Consider the following 6842-nt stretch of genomic DNA (forward strand, 5'->3'; position numbering starts at 1 on the left):
ACCTTCAACTCGAATGCTCGAGGATACATCGTGTACTGGATCGACGTCGTCCAGGAGTACCTCCAATTTTGAAAATATTAGCGAAGAGACTCGATACGTAGGAAATAATGGCCAAGAATTCCTTACAATTTACGAGATATTGCCCACGAATACTTTGATTTACAGAAATTTTACCCAATATTTTGGATATATGGGATAAATACCGATAATATATGCCTTCGAAGTGCCGAGATATTATCGAGGAATACTCTGAATGCTGCAAATAACTCTCGAGAATATTTTGCATTTTTTAGGTACCGTCCAGGAGAACGTTGAATTCAGAAAATATTGCCGAATAAAGCTTAGTATATAGAAAATAATCGCCGCCATTGCCTTTGAATTCGATTAATATTAGCAGGGAATAGCTTGAACATGGGAAATGTTGCTCGATAACAATTTGGAATTTAAAAGAGAATCGAAGGTTGTTGCAGACATCATTCAAGGGATGAGTGACACAGTGACTAACGCAAGCCGATGAGAACACCAGAACACAACAGAAAGGCTAGTTGTTACAGACCGCGGCTTGCTACTCCTACATATCATCATACATAACTCGCGCGTGGATGTAATTATTACTGACCTCTACAGACCCGACTAAATTTCCAACATCACTTTCAGAGGCTGACTGACACAAAACGCAACACGTAAAGCTCGCCAACTTCATCGAGCAATAATCGAAGGCCTCCACCGATAACACACCTATGGTCGATAATATGGGAGGTGTGCGGGTTCGTGTCCTGTTGACGTTTGCGAAGTTTTTTTTTTTAATTACGTGTTAGCGCCGCGAAGCGACTGTGGCTATCAAGAGGCGTACCGAACTGAAGTACAGAAGACGAGAGAGGAAGGAGTCGGGTACATGAGGTTACTATGCGTCCTGGGTCGACTTCACGAGGAACTGTGCCGACATTCGCCTGGAAAAGTGTGCCGGAAAACCCAGCCAAAGACAGCACAGCCGGTGGAAGCATTCGAACCCACCATCTCACGGCCTTCAACACGACCTTTGGCTACCACTTGCGAGCGGACACTTAACAAAGTTTGTGAAACTTTCTGAAAAAGGCGGATCATAGTCACACGCAAGCGCATCAAACGTACAAACGGTATATCCGGACTGCAGGTCCAACATACCGGCCTCCCACTGGTCATATTGGTCATACTGGTCATATTGGTCTACCACTAGCGAGAGGACACTTAACAGAGTTTGTGAAGCTTTCTGAAAAAGCCGCATAAAATCGTCACACGCTAGCGCATCAAACGTACAAACGCTATATCCGGACTGCGAGTCCAACATACCGGTCTACCACTGGTCATATTGGTCATACTGGTCATATTGGTGTACCACTTGCGAGCGGACACTTAACAAAGTTTGTGAAACTTTCAGAAAAAGCCGGATCATCGTCACACGCTAGCGCATCAAGCGTACAAACGCTATATGCGGACTGCAAGTACAACATACCGGTATAAACCGCACAAAAGTATCTGTTAATTGCATGAAGAGAGCGATTTCGTCCTGTATTGATTGGATCGTCCCTTCGGTTGGCCAGCACAAAATGCATTGAGATCAGCGGGCCTAACAGTACGAATACGTTTGGACGAAACCTTGGAGATTTACACGATTTGCAATACTCGATAACAAAAGCAAACTTTCTTTCAAAAAACGAAGAGGAGAAAGCTTACTTCATTCCGTTCGTATTCGTCAATGCTATATCTTCATTAGCTTTACCTTCGATGACGCGCTTTTCCTCCCGTTTACATTTGCCGCAAAAGAGAAGCATACACACGTGATCCATTAGCGCGATGCTGAGCCGACATTGAGGTTGTTTTGTGCGGGATTTCCGGTTCCGTTTCTCTTCCATTAACAGACGGCTTTGTCTCCAGGAAACGCATTTCGACGTCGTTTCCGTCTCCGCAGACACGCTGACTTCGTTCACGTCTGTACCGGCGCTAATGGGTTCTTCTCAGTCTTTTAAACTGATTCTTCTAAAGCTTCTACTTGTGAAGTGAGCTGAATTACAAAGAACAAAAGAAGGAAGGAGAAGTGGTCTATACGAGATCTCCCTTGGAATATCACGCACATGGAAATGAACAGTGAAATTCGTGGCTTTACACCACGAGGCAAATATGATCTCGAGCGATGGCACAGTTATCCAGTACGTGTTTCTTCGAGGGTTCGTCGCAAGTTATGTCGAACGAATGCGAACGAATCGTTGCGCGTCGTTTGCCAAAAGCCGCTAGATTTGTCGGTTTGGAACAAAGAACGAGTGATGAGGGATAGAGGTGTCGAACCTGTAGTTGGGAAACAGCCGCTGGAATCTATTATTAACGCGTGTGATGAGGATATCTTGCACATTGTGTAGTAACGCATAGAACTACAGCGCCACCATCCCCCCCCCCCACACGCACGCACGCACGCACGCACGCACAACAAAATTACAGTGGTGCAAATTTCTCTCGGTGTTTATTTTCCTGGGGCGGTTCCATCGGATTTTATGATATCTGAGACTGGTATGTCGCATAATTAATTAGAAAGTGCGCACGTTTTTTGGTCTTTCTTCTTCTTCTCGCAAATGTAGTTTTAACGCTAGCTGCCGCCGCCTCGCAAATGGATCGGGTGGCTGAACTCGCGACAGTGGCTATAGAACGACAGAATATGCGGAGTGTTCCTCGTCGCGTGTTATAACACCCCGCTACATCATCTTGCACATTATTACGTGCTCTTTTTGCTACCTGGTTTCGTGTACTAAGTGTGTGGGCTTGATATGTATAGTCGTTGCAGCATCAACTCTTCCAGTGGCAAGCACTGCAAAAGAAGCACGACCAAAGTCCGCGTACAAAATAATGCCAAAAGACAGATCGATAGAAAAAAAACCGTGGTCAATATAACTATGTACAGGGGATTGGGAGCGAGATCGTATACGGCTTCAGTTTGAGGACACCAATAGAGAGTGACAGCGAGGAATTCGATCGATCGATCTCCCTCCCTGCGCACTAGCTTCCAATTAGCGGAGTTTTTATCCGGCGCAAGACGTACTCCTGCGTAAGAGAGAAAAATATTTCTACGGTTCATTGTTCGGTAAATTCTGTTCGCATAATCGATCAAAGCATTAATTTATCATGTTACAATCACGTGCACGAGTTGAAGAGCAGGAAAGCACTGTTTGCTTATTTGTGGTAGCGCCAATGTTAGGGTGGTACCGAATCGCACCTACGGCTCCGAGGATTTCTATTGTGAGACAATTCTCCCGAATGAAGTCAGCCCAGGACGCACATTAACTGCATTCTGTCTTGCCTCTACAATTAATCTATCTTAAATACTTTTCTGAGTCACTTCCCAAGGTAACAGTATATAGTCACGTTAGAGAGCCAAGTATTTAGTCAGTTTTAAAAAGGATGTGTATATGTGTGTGTGTATGTTTGTGTATATTTAGGACGCCATGCCACTTATCAGTGATGGCCACTAACTACTTCTACAGTAGTTTAACTATAACTACTAACTACTTCGCGATGAAGTAGTTTTACTAGTAGTTCAACTACTTTTCATGGGAGGTAGTTATAACTACTTTTTCAACAACAACTATAGCTACTTAACATTGTCCATCAACACCAATCCCATTCTATAGTGTTCTTGGACACCTAAATATGAATCACAAGCAGCGATAAAAGTGAAGATATAGTACACATGCACGGCACAATTGCTCTGCACCTCCGTTCGCATGAAACAAGTAGCTCGAGGTAAAAGTCGGAAGCACAATCGTGCCGTAAAGCTCGCGGCAAAATCTGAAGTGGTTGGCGCCTGCAGTAACTACATTAGTTAACTACTCGAAATAGTAGTTGCCACTACATTTCTGCAAGTAGTTGATAACTACTTTTTAACTACAATCAGGTGTTTAACTACATGTAGTTAACTACTGGCCATCACTGTCACTTATATATGTAGCGTGCATGGAGCGAGGAACGTGGTATACCGTGGTAATGTCGGGACAAGTATACCGTTCTATCTTCGGTTTGTATTTATTTCTTCGACAGCCAATTTCATACATTGTAACTTGCAAGTATCTTGGCTTGTTAGTAACGAGTAACTTATGTGAGTATTCATAGTATTCTACTGAAATACCTTTCAAGTTGCAGTTACTTTTTTGCCTAGTACTCAGTAACTTAATGTTCACATTTTTTCGAGTATTTTATACAAGCCAGGACCCGGATGACCGTAGAGCGGCGCCCACACGCGTGATCCTGGTACCAGAGAAGGCACCCGCAGTTCCCAAAACCTTTGATATTCAGCGCATATATATATACACACAGACAAAAAAAAAGGACGATATACAGTATCTGCTCCCGTACTTCACTCCGCATAGAGCGCGAACATTCCAGCAGTCAGGACACCACGCAAGAATGCTCTTCTTGCTGCCAGGGGAAACCTTCCGGTTTTGCCGAAACGTCACGTCGTGCCTAAAGAGGCATCAGGAGGAGAGACACAGAGCGTCTCGCGTTTCCACATCTGGCCACCAGACGACGCCCACAGCATTTTGGCACAGAGCGAAACCAAAACAGAGTTCCCTTGACAGCACTTTGCGGGATGAATAATTGCTGCTCTACAAGGGTCGTTACATTCGACGGGCACCTACAAAATAGTACCGTTATCCTTCCTCCCACATAATTTGCGAGACAAAGGGGTTTGTCAAGGATGTCCGCGAGACATATTAGGTACGCGTCCTAACTAATCAAGCCGCATGAACAACGTGTCCGGGATAAAATGAGTGCTAACTGATATACACGAGACTACGCGGAAAGTACATGGTTAGTGCGTTTGGTTTGCAAGCCAGGAATGTGATCCTAGTGGCACTTATGTGCCACTACACTGTAAACTGAAAAACACCCTTATGGGTGTAAATGGCTTGTCCTATAACTGACACCTCTTTTTACACCATATGGTCTTAGAACACCCTCTTCAGAGGGTGTATTCTGTGTAAGACACCCTTCGAAAGGGTGCTTTTCCTTGAAAATGCTTTCTTTTGCACCCTTTAAACACCCTTCTAGGAGGGTGCAAAGTTGTTAAACACCCTCCTAAAAGGGTGTTTAAAGGGTGCAAAAGAAGGCATTTTCAAGGAAAAGCACCCTTTCAAAGGGTGTCTTACACAGAATACACCCTCTGAAAAGGGTGTTCTAAGACCATATGGTGTAAAAAGAGGTGTCAGTTATAGGACAAGCCATTTACACCCATGAGGGTGTTTTTCAGTTTACAGTGTAGGATAACAGTGGAGTGCCCGAGACTATACGGCTTATTTAATGGCCAAGCGTGATGGTTATTGGAAAAAATGTTTAGAAGGGCTTATTTCCGCGCGAGTTATACCGGATAAAACAGACCAGCTCAGTCTAGCAGGTAAGTTTAATGAGGACAAAACCTACAAAACTCAAAAGGAAGACATGTCAAGAGGAGAAGGCGCGTTATTGCGCACAGAGTGGGATCGAGACGATCGAAGTAGAGCCAATTTCTGACTCGAGAGAAGAATGGACGCAAGTCTCTGCCAGGCGCCATTCTCGTTCACAATAATGCGGAAGGGATTGTCGGACTTCAGGTCCCTTACCACGAATTTATGGAGAAAGTGGCTATTTTCGAAACTGTGGAAGGCGCGAAATGGTGGGAACGCAACTGTATAGGACCTTGCGTGCTTGGCGACTTTCAGGGAAGTTCCTAGATCTCTTGCGTTCCCACACTCAGAAAAAAAAAGGAGTAATTTTACTCCTTTTGGGGACTAAATGCATTGCCACAAGAAAATAGTCCCTTTCGGGAGTAAATGCACGCGAGTAAATGAATGTCACAGGGTGGAGTCTGCATTTCACGCTTTGTTCTAACAGTTCCAGGTACATAATTCGTGTGCGTGCATGAAAATGCTTCGAATGAAACCGTCAACAGTGATATATATCGAGTGATATAAAATCTTGCAACATAAATTGTGCTCTAACTGTTTCTTACTCTGTGTGGGTGGAAAATTTCTAAGAGGGTCCGGGATTTAAACAGCGTTATGACATCAAATTGACCAAGAGCACATATTTACGTAGTCTGTTGCATTCGGAAGACCAAGAAGTTCAGTGACAATTTGCAGTCCTGGGGAGTAAATGTCGGGGTTAAGGGACTAAAATAGGGAGTATTTGCAATCTAGGGGACTAGAAGCTGCAATTACTCCCTATTTTACTCCTTTTTTTTCTTAGAGTGTACGCCATTTTTAGGCCTTCCATAATGTCGAATATATTCAGAACGAACACTCGGCAAGACTCTCGTATTTCGACCATTCTGGCGGCCTCCAGCAGCATTTCGCGCTCGTGCTTGTGTCTTAATAATGCGCAACTATTACGGACTATTATTCGTGATCCTGAGTTTTGTAGCGAAAGATCGCCAGCGAATACTTTCAGGCATACTGAAGGCATAACATGTTCAACACGCAAAAGCTTTCGTAAATTACAGCGCGTGCTGTAACAGTCCTGTCAGACGGATACGCGAAAACTTTGCCAAGACTGAATGAGAACCTACTGATGGCGAACTTCACCGACGTTGTAGTGCAGAAAAAGGAACACTCCTAAGGAACACTCCTAAGGAACACTCCTAAGGAAGGACTAAGGAACACTTGAGTGGAACGTGCTCGACGCGTTTCATTCTTGGTACAGTTGGTTCTTCCTTCGCCTCCAGATTGAAGCACACACTGCGCTGCGCGAGAACGACCAGCGGGAATTCACGTTAACAGCTATAACACTGCTCCAGATGTATTTGGAGGGAGGTAGCACAAGTAAGTGTCGCTCCACCACGTGAC

The sequence above is a fragment of the Ornithodoros turicata genome, chromosome 9 (genome assembly GCF_037126465.1).
Source record: "Ornithodoros turicata isolate Travis chromosome 9, ASM3712646v1, whole genome shotgun sequence".
Lineage (NCBI taxonomy): Eukaryota > Metazoa > Arthropoda > Arachnida > Ixodida > Argasidae > Ornithodoros > Ornithodoros turicata.